This window comes from Canis lupus, chromosome 7, assembly GCF_048164855.1.
Source record: "Canis lupus baileyi chromosome 7, mCanLup2.hap1, whole genome shotgun sequence".
NCBI classification, from domain to species: domain Eukaryota; kingdom Metazoa; phylum Chordata; class Mammalia; order Carnivora; family Canidae; genus Canis; species Canis lupus.
The window spans coordinates 3,680,617-3,694,581 of NC_132844.1; the positions used below are offsets into that span (position 1 = coordinate 3,680,617).

General features: G+C 40.0%; 1 long non-coding RNA gene across 2 annotated transcripts in view; it reads right to left on the bottom strand.

The window, feature by feature from the left end:
• The window catches only part of LOC140636480 (uncharacterized), a 36,932-nt gene extending 23,585 nt beyond the window's left edge, over positions 1–13,347 (bottom strand). For both annotated transcript variants that reach the window (XR_012033666.1, XR_012033665.1), the window contains exon 1: positions 13,194–13,347. This is a non-coding gene — a long non-coding RNA (uncharacterized lncRNA). The remainder of the gene's footprint in view (positions 1–13,193) is intronic.
• Positions 13,348–13,965: the final 618 nt, after the last annotated feature.

The window sequence follows — 13,965 nt, forward strand, 5'->3', positions numbered from 1 at the left end:
CGGTTATGTCTCCACTTTCTTAGCCTCTTGTTCATGCATGTTGGGCACATATAAGGAGACACCAGTTAAACCCTCTAAATTAATGGCCAATCTGCTCTATGGTGAGAAGAAAAAGCAGCTGAGCCAAGGGAAATGAGTACCCTCTGCCATCCCCTGAATTTCTGTAGCCTCCCGGCTTCTATTTCCATGAGAGGTAGTGTGGCTTAGCAGGAAAGGCTTAGAGTTAGATCCGTGCTTACAATTCATCCCAGACTCTTTGCTTCCTCCAGCAAGTCACTGTCATACTCCGAACTTTGCCTTCCTCGTTGTCAGCAGGATAATGTCCTGTATTACCCACGTACTGAACAATCACAAGAGATGTTGACCTCGGGACTAGAACAAGTGCTGAGAGTACACACTGGGTAAGGCACTGGCCCTTCAGTTGCCAGACCCTGGAAAGTTGGAGGGGTACCCCTGAAAAATTCTCAGGAGGCTGGATGGAAGGACACACTTGAGGAGCTCAGGGCAGCCATTATTTCTACCTGGTACTGAATAATACTTTAACTGCTACTATTGCCTACGCCAAATAATATTTAAGCATCCACCTGCAGAAGAACATCAGTGCAAAGCAGAGCACCTGAAACTTGGTAGAAGCTTCAACATTACTTCTTTCCCTATATGTTATAAAACTCATTTCTTTTATCCTTCATTCATTAGTTGCTCTGTGTTCTGGACATGAAATGTTGGTCTGTTATACTTCTAGCAGAGAATAATGTCTTCATAGACAGTATTCTATTATCCTCCTGATGAAAATGTTAATATCAGTTATTAATTTTTATAGAAAACCAAATCTATTACCCATGCAAAAGGAACTCTTTGGGTCATTATCTTTCTTTATTTCTACCATAGGAACTACTATTAAATAAGTACATTAGGATCTTATATTAAAGCCAATATGAGCACTCTGTGTCCTTGTGTGAGTGAGGAACAGGAGCTCTGAAAAGCAGAGTGGCCAATTCCAAGGTTAGAAGCGGGTCCTTGGGAATGATGCAGTGAAAACAAAAACCCATTGATCTCTGCAGCTCCCACGCCTGAACAAAAGGGGGAACTCAAGAAAAGACTCGCAGAACTGAAGTGAACCTGTGATGAACCTTGGTAGAGCAAAGACACTAATGGGAATGCCATGGCCTATCTCTTAGCTATGGAGAAGCCAGGAAAGGCTGGAATGGGACCCATGCCAATGGCACCCATCCTGCAGAAAAGAGCAGTAATGAGGATAACACAACACAGCACAAATTAGGAAATCATCTTACCACGCTACAAGCTCTGTAAACATCATGACCTATGAAAGCAGATGTCCAGCAGTTGAAAACCTCCTGGTACCAACCAATCTATAGTCACATTCCCTCTCTTTCATTGTGTCTTCACAAAGTTAGATCAATACACACACTCCAAGCCCTACAGGTGGCCTTGAAACTTGGTGTTATTATGGTCATAGGAATGGCATCAATGATAGCAAAGTTATCAACATGGAAATACAAGGAGTGGTTTTATTCATCTAACCTCTCCTAGTGTAATCACTTCCCCTTGTAAGGAGTCTTCCTTTCATTCTCACTAACTCCGACTGCTTCTAACAGCTCTTGCTTCTCTAATTAGGCACATTTCATACTTCAGGCCTAATGTGGGCTTCCCATTGTCTCAGCTAATAGGTTTTTAATATTTTAAATTCTATTATGTTTGTTCTTCTTGGCTTCACACCACAAAAAAATTAATCTTTCCTTGTGTTGTGTTTGCTGTTGTAGTAAAGGCTGAGGCAGGACCCAGGTCGCCACACAGAGATGAGCCAGGCCTAGGATGTGGCCTCTGGCCAAAGGAGTCCAGGTGTTTTGAATTAGAAGTGGAATGAAGTGTGCTCCTGGCGTGGGATTCCCAGATCAGAATGAACTTTGGGCTAATGAAGTGAGAAATGACTATGTCCAGAAAGGTTAACTGAGTGATTTCTGCCTCTGAGATTTCTGTGCCTGGCTGGAGAGCCCCTCAATGTGGGGCATCTAAATGACCTAACCCTTTTCTAGCTGCTAAGAAAGTGATTCTCCGGGCCTCCTTCTGTAACCCTCTTTCCTGGTTCTCAATTCACATGACTTAAGGGATGGGAATGTAATAGGAAGTGGGCTACTCTCTAGGCATCCCAAACCCCAGGAAAGGGATAAAAGGTTTTCAGGCACTGGGAGATTAAAAAAAAAAAAAAAAAGTTAATAGAAATGGTCTTCAATAAGAACATGTTGAATAGGAGCATATGCATTGTCTCAAGGGTATCATTATGCCTATCTCATAGCTAACGGAATTGAAATCCGAGAGATTAGGTGATTTTTCCCAAAGATGATACAGTTAAATGATGGTTGGGCTCAGAATGAAAGACAGATTTCCTAGCTGCAAGAGTATGTTCTCTCATCTTCTTTCCCCTACCATCACTCTTTAACAACCTTTCCAATTTCTCTGTTCTTTAATTCTCAAAACAAAAGCAATTTAAACTTGCACATTTAAAATCACCTTAATTTCCTCGTGATAATTGTTTTTGGCATAAGCTTTTGTAAAAAGCTCTCACTATATGTAGGATATAAATAGTTATATTAAAAAATTGTCATACCAGTAGTAAATATGACCCACACCAGAATCCAGGCAGTGGAGTGCCTTTAGCCACACATCATATGATTGTGAAAGTCACTGAAGGCCTCCTAAGGGCTCCACATATACTCACTTGCTTACTCTTAACAGGAGCCAGTGAAGTAGGTATTGTTATTTTCTTGATTCTATGTTACATCATGAGTGAGCGATAGAACTGGGATTTAAATCTAGTGGGCCAATGCCCAAGTTTGCGTATTCATGCTACTTTATGCAGATTCTTAATATTTATTAAGTAAAAATAGACACTAATGACCCTTCTCCGGAGAAATACATTTTCTTTTCTTTTCATCCAACCAAAATATGCTAAGATAAAAATATAAAATACTTCTTTCTGAATTTCTTCCTACTCGAATTCTGTCTATAATTTACCCCTCATGAACATTTAATGGACATAAAAGTTAACACTTTATACTACACCCATGGCTAGAGTCAACTTTAGCTGAAATCTTGAATACACTTTAGCTGAGTTCCTGGAATAAAATAGAAGAGTCTGCAAAAATGTCAGAAGCTCCATGTTATCCATATTTCATAAATATTTTCAAAAGTTATTCTTATCCTTTGTTAAACTAATTCTGTCACTCTGTTGAATAATATACAGAATTTAACATCAGCTGGAATGAAATTTTAGCCATAAGCTAAATACCTGGTTTTCATATTCGGACCAGCATTGTTTCTATATCTTATTACTGGTTATCTCTGATTTTATCAATCAATTCATTAAAAAAAAGTCAATTATGGATTATAAACTCTGGGAACTCACCCAAATTTAAAAAAAAAAAAAATAGGCCATTCCCTTGAGAGGTTCAATTATTCATTTAGGGAACTACTCAACAAAACCATCCTCTATACTTTCAATCACACTATTAATTAAAAATAAACCTACAATGTCCTAGAAGAACAGAATCATAATTTTATCCTCACATTTCCAGAGTCTGGCTCTGGTGGTGTTCAAGGAAAAGCCCTTTATGTCTGATGGAAGCTTGTAGAAATGAGATTAGTTTTTCAATGATTCCTGAGAATGGCAAGCATTTCATTTCAGTTTTACTGAACGCTTAACCACTGACAATGACTAATGCTCATAAGGAGCGAAAATCATCCTCTGGCTCACAATTTCATTATTTTTCAAAGAATTGATTTTTTTGTTTGGGCAATTTGAAATCATTTTTCAAGATGCAAAAACAGATTTCCTATTATTGGTTGGGACCTTAATAAACTAATAATGATGACCTTGTTCTGGAGATACTGGTTTGTAACCGTCTCTGAATTTTAATGATTCTAGGGGCTTATGCAATAGAGGAGAATCAAACACATGACTTAAAGAATGAAACTATTGTTTTACTTGTCATTTGTCTGCACTTAATGCTACTTATGTCCATAGAAAATTCTTCTGCTCCTTGTCTGGATGGAGTATAATCAGAGTAATATACTCCATGGCCTTTTGCATTATTTTCTCCTTGTGATATTTTATTAAACAACTAAAATTTGTTTAATAAGCATAGTAAATCTCCCTACCAGCTACTATTGAGAAACATAGTGATTAGCGAAGACATTGGAAATGTAATTACACTCCTTGTCTCCAAAATGATAGAAGTCATCACTTGATATATGGAAAGAATAAAACTTTTTGAAAGTCAGATCTGACTTTCAGTCAAGGCTCCTCAACTTCTTAGCCACGTGACTTCTAACGAAGAGCCTAACCTCCTTCAGCTTCAGTTCCTGAGCTGGATAACTCACTTGTGCTCTCAGATGCACTGTCCACCCCTCCGCTCTGTTTTGTCACGGGAAGCTGACCTCCTGTGTCCATGACTATGTCGCCAGACCTCCTTGCCCACTGGCTTTCCTTTCGAGCTGTGGGGAACCTGGCAGGAGACTGGAAGGAAGTGGGATCCAGTGCTGACTCTCTACCTCCCTTCCTGCAGAGTCCCCTCTCTGGTCGGCTCTGTCATTTGATTAAAGGTCACAACATTTCTCAAGGTATCCTGCTCAACCAGTCTCTTTCCAGGGTCCTGCATCCCCTTCCACCTCCTTCTCTTGTCCTTTGAGCCTGGATCTGGGAACAACTCTATTATGACAAGCTCTGGGGAGACTGCACTATCGTCTGTGGGTTCCTCACCATGAGGACACATTCATAAAGAGTTTCTTTATTAAACCGTCCTTGATTAATCCTAATTTGAGAGTCTCGTTTGCTTCCTGCCCAAATCCTGACTGTTACAGTTCCCCAGCCCATACAAACAGAGATAATCACACCCAGGGTTATTGTGAAGAGTGAAAAGATAAATACGTGCAGGGCCAGGCCTTTCCTTGGGGTTCAGTACATGTGTGCCAAGCTTACAGTCCTTCGGTTCAATTATAAATTTTCATTATGTGCAAAAGTGAATGTGCTATATGCTATGAGATGGATCATCAGATTTCTCAGTTTAAAAATTGGTGTGATGTTTCTGCATTATAAAGACTTAAATAGTAAAGTATCGGAAACTCAGGAGGAAGTCCACCTCCCCACTGATCAGGCAATTTGGTTCCTAGTCACACAACACCCTGTATTCTATGTAAATAGATTTTTATTCACATAGGCAGTGTCTGAACAGAACCCTGAAATGAGGAAAAATTGGTAAAATCCTACTACAGATACTACTAAGTTGCTTCAGTAACATCTGACTCTTTAAGTACCGTGGAGTAACACTTAGTAACATCTTACTAAATTAAACAGGAAACTGGTTATTCCTTCTGCTCAAGAAATATTATATGGGTTTCTAAAAGGAGATTTCTGGCTGTGGAATCCAACTATGCCAAACTTATTTTATTTCAAATAAGCATATTTCATTGATTTATCATCTTATGGCAAAGGAAATATATAGAATTTCCCTTGTATATATCACATGGTTTATTCGACCAGTTTGCCAGGTTTTGCAAATACCGCTCACTTACACTCTTTTTGAATCTATTTAGTCCAGATATCACATTTATACAAAAATCTGTATATATTTGGAGTCACCCAGTACACTTGATAATCTCTTTTATAACTTGACAAATCATTCTGACTCTTAGAACAGGAATTTAAATTATTCACTAAACACGACTTGGTTACATTACTTGGAGAAACCCATTTACTATCTTCATTTCAAATATGGAGCTGATTATGATAATCACTTCAAGGAATTATGTTTAAATAGGCTAGATATTTGAAGGACCCTGAATTGGTATGTATTCTCTGAGCTGAAAAGGAAAATCTTAAAAGGGAATTTCAAAAGAGAGGAAACATTCATTTTGTCTGTAGGTCAATGGGAAAGCACATTCTTTTAGACTACACTGATATAATAGTAGCTAAACATCTAGCAGACTCTTTTGTGTGTGCTAAGAATGGTACTAAGCATTTTATATCTATTATCAAATTCAAAAGTATAAAATAGTGTGCAAAGGAAGGATAGCTTGTGGTTGCATTTATTTAAAGACCTAACAATGTTGCCCTAACTAAATAATGCTGTGCTTCCTTTCACACATAACAGGAGACTCCACAGACAGGTGATCCTAGGCTGGTGGCGAAGCTCCACGATGCCCGCAGTGACCCCACCTCCTTCTGGCTGCAGGGGTGGGACACCCCTCACACTCACAAGATGCCTCAGAGCTTCCACTATAGCATCCATCTTCTAGGCAGGAGCAAGAGGAAAGAAAAGAGCACAGGCAAAAAAATAAATAAAATAAAATAAAATAAAATAAAATAAAATAAAATAAAATAAATAAAATAAAATAAAATAAAATAAAATAAAATAAAATAAAAAGAAAGGAGGTACCAGGCAGTTAAGGGTACCACCTGTCAAACTCCTTATTTAACAACTTCCACCTGCATCTCTGCAGCCAAGACATGACCATCCTGAAAAGTGTCTGTAAAATGTGGTTATGTAGCTGCGGGTGCTGCCAATGTCATCAGTTTGCAGTTCTTTCAATAACAAAGAACGCAGAGTGGGTATTGGTTAGGCGGCTGGCTGCCTCTGTCAGAGGTAAGTATGGTTGTTATCGCTATTTTGTGGATGAAGAACTTCAGCAACTTGCCTAGAAAGCGGTTGGTGGTACAGCTAAGCCTGGAACCCCTCCTGCCCTTAATATTGATCGTGCTTCTATTTTGGTTAATCAAGCTAAAACTCCCAAGTTCTCTATTTGCTGTAGAAAAAAAAAAAAAAAAACAGTATTTTTTTTCCTATTTTCCCTCACCAAGATTTAAGCTTCAAACCTTTCCCCAATGTTATTTTAAACATTTTCAAGCCTACGGAAGAGTTGTAAGAATACCGTTAGAAACACAATTATAGTCTTTACCCAGATTTACCCATTATTAAAGTTTCATCACATTTTTTGTCTCTTCCTATTTATACACATATGTATACACACAAACATACACACATACGTGTTTACAAAAATACACACCTGTGTCTATGTATTTACATACATAAACATTAAAATAAACATTAAATATACATATTAGTGTACAATATATATTATAAACTCTATCTTTGAAGAATTACTAGCTAACAAACAGCATTATCCTTCATGCTAAACGCTTCTGATTTTTATCGGCTAAAAACAAGGGCATTTTAGGTTTTACCTGGACTGTAGATTCTGGATTAAAGCTATCTGTGCCTCAATAATTGTTAATGTTCATTTCTTCATATTTCAAAAGTGCATTGGGATACTCCACGACACGCAAAACCTACAGTAAGATACTATTTTTGCATTCAATAAGGAATACACTGAAAGAACAGTGGATAAGAGTCAAGTTGTAGAACTAGTTCTTTCATTAGGAAATTAGAAAACTAAAAAAAAAAAAGTAAATTAGAAAACTGACTTCTGCATTCATTCAACAAATAGTTATTGTATGTTTATTACGTGTCTGGCATTATCCTAACGTTTCTAGATTTACTTTTTTTAAAAGATTTTATTTATTTATTCATGAGGGATACAGAGAGAGAGAGAGAGAGAGAGAGAGAGACACGGGCAGAGGGAGAAGCAGGCTCCATGCAGGGAGCCCCATGCAGGACTCAATCTTGGGTCTCCAGGATCACACCCTTGGGCTGAAGGCGGCGCTAAACCACTGAACCACCCAGGCTGTTCTAGATTTACTTTTATTAATGTAATGAATTAGTCTTTCAGCTGGGTCTTAGATTGGATATAATAACAATTGTTTGCATACATATTCCTAAGTAAGATAATTCTACTGCAAGGATCAACACTGGAAATTATTTTAAGGCCCAGATTGTTAATACAAGTGAGTGAAACTTCTTATGGGAGACGGAAGAGTGAGAACTATAATAGAGACAATAAGTCACACCTAACTTATCCACATTTAAGCACTTGAGAACATTGTGCACACAGAATACACCTACAGGCTATGTTCCACCTGTAGCCCAGCAGCTTTCCACTTCAGATTTTTGCTTTTTTTTTTCTCCCCTTGCTACATTTGTCTAATATACTTGCTTGAGTTGCTCTCCAAGCCCTCCAACAGTTTCTGTCTTTAGTATAAAAGTCCCTGACTCTCCATGATTAGTAATTATTTTTCATATTCTCTACTGTTTCTATTATCTGGTTCCTCTGGGGCTCATTGTTCCTTTTGTTCATGTTACTGCTTTTTGTCCATGCTACTGGTTTTCCTCAAATGACTGGTGATACTTGGATGCTTTTAATATTTAAAAGTAAAGAACGTGGTGTGTCAATATGTGTGTTAGTCAGCTAGAGCTACCATAACAAGTACCACAGACTGGCGGCTTACACAACAGAAATGTATTGTCTTACAGCTCTGGAGGTTGGCAGTCCAAGATCAAGGTGTCGGCAGGGTTGGTTCGAGGCCTTTCCCCTTTACTTACAGATGGTTGCCTTCTTCCTGTGTCTTCATACCCATCTTCCCTCTCTGTCTGTGTCCAAATTTTCTCTTCTTACAAGTACAGCAGCCATATTGGATTTGGGCATAGTCTAGTGACCTTATTTTAACTTAATTACCTCATTTGAGGCCCCATCTTCAAATACAATCACATTCTGAAGTGCTGGGTGTTAGAACTTCAACATATGAATTTTGGGGGGACACAATTCAACCCATTGACAATTCAGGAGGTGCAAAAGGATTCCTCATGAGTTTCAAAAATTCCTTTTGATGGCAAAGCTCCCCTCAATGAGATGTCAACTCTACCACTTTGTAAATAAATGGGCAGAAATGCTCTAAGGCTGGGGGTAGGGGTTGGGGAATGGGTTCCATTACAACTAAAAAGGACACAAGAAAGACTTTATTCTGGGGATAGAGTAATTCAGGGTTATTTTACTCCTGTGTGTAGCTGACTTCCTTATAATCTTTTTTTTCTCTTTTCTCTCCATAGTAGACATCTGAAGTTACCAAGTGTCATCTCCTGTTTGGCTCCAATGTTTATGTTAACAACACTTGCCCTCCTCCACACCCATACAACAAACACCCATCCACTCTTTAAAGGAGCTATTCTCTCAGGCTTCATCTAGGGAAGGAATATCACAGCCTGTCCTTTTGTGTACACAAAATAGATCACTGACCCAGCTGTTTTCCTTTTCTTTCCTTGTTTGTCCTTGAATTAATGACCCTGCAGGTTGTCCTGGGGCCTACTTCCTTCCTGTCTGCACCCTTGCTGATTCAAGCGTGTATCCGTCTGGAAGTCACACTGAGAAGGTTCTAAAGAGCCATCTCAGTACTATTCCCTTGGTTTGTTTCTCCTGCTTTCTCAGAACCTGTTCTTTTTGTCATATTTCTAACTGACATTTCAATGTGAGTTGGGAGGTAGGAAAGAAATCCTTGTGATCAATCAATGACCTTGATCCAGAAGTTATGGACGCCAATTCTAATTCCTCCCAAACCACATTATCTAATAATGCATTCGGTAAATGTAAAGAGATCAACATCAAGCCCTGCCTGAAGTGGACACGGTATGTTTCCCCTTACAGAGAGTTAGAATAATATTCCTCACATCTTTCCATGATTTCTGTACAATGAAATCAAGTCTATAACTTCTTTCATGTTCTGGAACGCACTCCAGCTTTTAGAGTTGCTGGGTGATCTGTCCTTACCTCCTCAGCTATCTGGTACCTTTTCTTCCCTAGTTTTTAGCCCTCCGGGTTGGAAATACTTTCTAATAGCAAAGTATGTATTTAATTGGCCTAAGCCTTGACTTCATCTGAGGCTGTCACACAAATTCAATCTTAAAGTTATCATACAGAGGAAGAACCCAAAATTCGCAGACAGTGAGATGCAGAATCAAACCTGGTGGTGAGCTGGAGAAGAGCTTTGTGACTGTTTCTGATTTTAAACATCTCAAGTGTTTATGACAGATTGAAGTTTCTGAAGAGGGAAGTTAAAAGAAAGAGAAAAACTTTCCATCCTATTCACCTCATTTGGTTTTCTATATCTGGCCTAATTCCAGCAGTGACTTGAGACAGGCTTCAGTGGAAGATGCACGTGATACCAAACTCTAAACATGGAGATTTTTAAAAAAAGATGCATGTACCGAAAATGACTGTATACTGGGGTCTCAGGGTCTGTTGGACGGTTTAAATCAGTGACAACACACCCTGGGAAGTCGATGGCTTAAAAAATGGACAAAATGCAATGGACTAAATTTGCCTTCTTTCAAAACCCCCTTCAACCTTGTCAAATACCCCAGCTCCAAGTAGCAAGAGTTGTTCCAGATGGTATCATTTTTACATGTAAGCCCCACAGTCTTACCAGGAACACAATTCTGTTGCATATATCTGCAAGAGCTCAAAAGGAAATCACAGAATGTCAGGAGGATGTCCAGTAAGTAAGGATAATGAATTCAAAGTCTTTTCAGAAAGAACAAGATTGAGAGAAATTAGCAAGTAGATAAGGGTAGGCAGAGGGTGTTAAAAACAATAGAGAAGAAAAATGGTGTCCCTGCTGAGGAAAAGAGAAAGCTTTGTGGTTTTAACCTTGAAATTCCCACCTGAGAGCCTCAAAGAGAAAAGGAAGGAACGGGATAATATCTTGGACAATTTGAGATAAGGAGGAAGACACAAGGGATGCCTGCGGGGCTCAATGGTTGAGCAGCTGCCTTTGGCTCAGGGCATGATCTCAGGGTCCAGGATCGAGTCCCACAGAGGGCTCTGCCCCGGAAGGCTGCTTCTCCCTCTGTCTCTCTCTCTCTCTCTCTCTCTCTGGGTCTCTCATGAATAAATAAAAATCTTAAAAAAAAAAAAAAAAAGGAAGACGACATCAAGTCACTAAAGTCACTACTGAGAAGTCCCAGAAAGATCAATGTAAGCAGATAAACAGGAAATAGAGGTGTAAATGTGTAAATGCAAACTGACGTAAAGTACATATTAGAAGGAGTAGAATCTGAAATAGAAAAAAAAAAGAGAATAACTCATTAAAACCACACAAATATGTATGTGAAGGAGCTGTACTGCACATAGAAAAACATACCATACTAACTTTGAGAGAAGAACAAAAAAACAAAGTGGCTTTTTATAGTTTGACTGAACTTTGGAGATGTTGTGGGAACCAGGTGACCATGGCTCAGTGGTTTATTTAAGAAAGACTACATAAATACAAAGGATCAGAATGCACACACACACACACACAAAGAAGAATGCACAGAGTTATATTCTTAAAGACACTTTGAAAAGGCAACTACTTAAAAAATATTGTACCTGCTTAAGATGCAATGTATTATATCACATACCTTTATAGTAACAATGGGGTAAGACAATAAATTTGTTTTCATAAAAGTGGCAGAAACTAGTAACTGTCCCCCAGGGACTCGAACCCCTTGCGTTTTAACTGAATACACAGCTGCCCAGGCAAGACTGTATTTTCTCTGCCTCTCACACAGCTGGATACAGCCGTGAAACTCCGCTCTAGCCAATGGGGAAGAGCAAAAGCAGTGTCTGGGTCTTGCTCTGGGTCTTGTTTAACATCTTTCTAGGCTCTGAATGTGTGTTTCCCCTGAGCCCAAATCACATACTGAATCCTAATGTCCAATGGGATGGTATTAGAACACAGGGCCTTTGGGAGATGATTAGGCCATGAGAGTGGAGCTCTCCTGAATGGGATTAGTGTCCTTAGAGCCCCACAGAGCCCTAGCCCCTTCCTTCATGTGAGAATACAACAAGAAGTCTGCAACCCAGAAAAGGGCCCTCACCCAACCATGTTGGCGCCTTGATCCAGAACTTCCAGACTCCAGAACTATGAGAATAAAGGTCCACTGTTTATAAGCTTATCTAGTCTGTTGTGTTTTATTATAACGACCTGTATGGACCTAGATGCTTCCCCTTCCTCTATTACTGACTGGAGAGCTGCAACATGAACGTGATGGTTCAGAGCTGTCTTCAAGCACATAGCAAGGGCAATGGCACAGAAGAAGACATAATGGCCACATAGAAAGGACGTGAGTCCCTTGGCTATTCCAGAGAGTAGAAACGCTCTGTCCCATGCATGTAAGAATAAAATAAACTTCTATCTTACTTAATCAGCATGATTGATCTCTTTCATTTATTTATTTTTAAAGATTGTATTTATTTATTTGAAAAAGAGAGTGTAAGCGAGAGAGAGAGAGAGAGAGAGAGAGAGAGAGAGAGAGAGCACTGGTGGGGGGAGGAGCAGAGGGAGAGGAAGAAGCAGATTCCCCACTGAGTAGGGAGCCCGAGGCAGGGCTCAACCCTGCTGGGACCATGACCAGAGCCCAAGGCAGACAGTTAATTCCCTAAGCCCCCCAGGCACCCCTACTGAGTCTCTTTTAAAACAATCATCTCATATAGTAAGCCTGTCAGTACTACCTGTAACGACATCTTTTAGCAAATAATTTTGCTTCTTCCAAGACGAAAATAACGTGTTCCATGATTTAAATATTTCATCCCATCAAGATGAAAAGAAATCTGAAGAGTTCATTATAATCAAGGAGTTCCTTTCTGCTTGTGTGTGTGTGTGTGTGTGTGTGTGTCTGTGTGTGTTGTTGCTTGAAGAACAAAATACACGCCAGCGATGGTGGGGAATTAAACACTCAGCCCTGGAGAAAAAAGCCAGCGAGCAAAAGTTTGTGTGCAGGGCACTCTCATTGAATTTACACGCGGCAACTATCAATCCACTCACAAACTTAAATGAGCGATAAATTGAACTTGCTTACTTACCTTCTGTAACCAGACCCGACCGCGGGCTGCTGTCCCCCAGCCCCAGCAGCCTTCTCAATTGCAGGGCGTCCCTCTCCACTGCCCCCACCCTCCTCCACAAACCAGCAGCCCTCCGCACAGCAGGCAGCCTCCAGGAGTTTTCAGCCAACACCTGTCCCGATTGGCTGTTACCGGGGCTCTACAGTTGCTAGACACTTTCCATTACCCTTGTCTTCACTTCAACTTAATTTTAGCTTTTGGTGCCCATTCCACTGAATGGCAGGAGCCATGTCAGTTGCTTCAAGGTCCTCACCCCCTTTCCCAGGGCTTTCCCCTAAGTTCCAGAAGGTGTAAGTAGTACAAAGGATTGGACAGCGGGTGTGAGATTGAGGACGGAGGGATCTTACCCTATAGTATTAGAAAAACGTTCTTTGGTGGTTTTCCATCTCCTCTCTGATGTCACTGGCCCTCAGCACTTGGCTAGCAGATCCCTGAAATGTTAACAGCGTGTCTACTTGGTCCCCTAAAGGTCTTCAATGCTGATTAAGGACAGTTTAGGAGTTTACAGCACAATCATCAATAACTCTAAACTTTCGAGTGCCAAGTTCACTCAGGGAGAAAATTAAGAGACTTTGATGACTTCGCACGTCATTGGTCACCAAGGTTTGGATCTCAGTATCTGCAAAGCTAAGCAAGCCAATTAAACAAAGGAGTTGTAAACTGTCCAGCTTCTAACCTCAGAGGTGCATGGAGGTCCTTCAGACACAGGCATATGGCCATCCAGAGGCAGCCGTGGCGAGCAGGGGGGATCAGTGGGCTGGGGGGTCTGTCCGACGGGGCTCTAGCACTTCAATAAATAGGCATCAGTATCTCCAAATAAGGACTTCATAAAACAAAGAATGGGGTTTTTTTGTTTTGTTTTGTTTTTTGTTTCTAGTTGCAGAGGTCATGGGAGCAATGTCCAAGGAAGAAATAAAGAAAAAAATAGTTAAAGAAGATCGTAAGAGAAAAATCTAGATAGTTGAAAATTACACAAATGAATGCTAGAGAGAGAAATTTAAAAGACAAAAAGTAGCTTGGACTTGAGGGAAGTGAAATTCAGCATCACTGGGGCTCCTGGCTGGCTCAGGCTGGGAACCCTGCAACTCTTGATCTCAGGGTTCAAGCCCCATGTTGAAT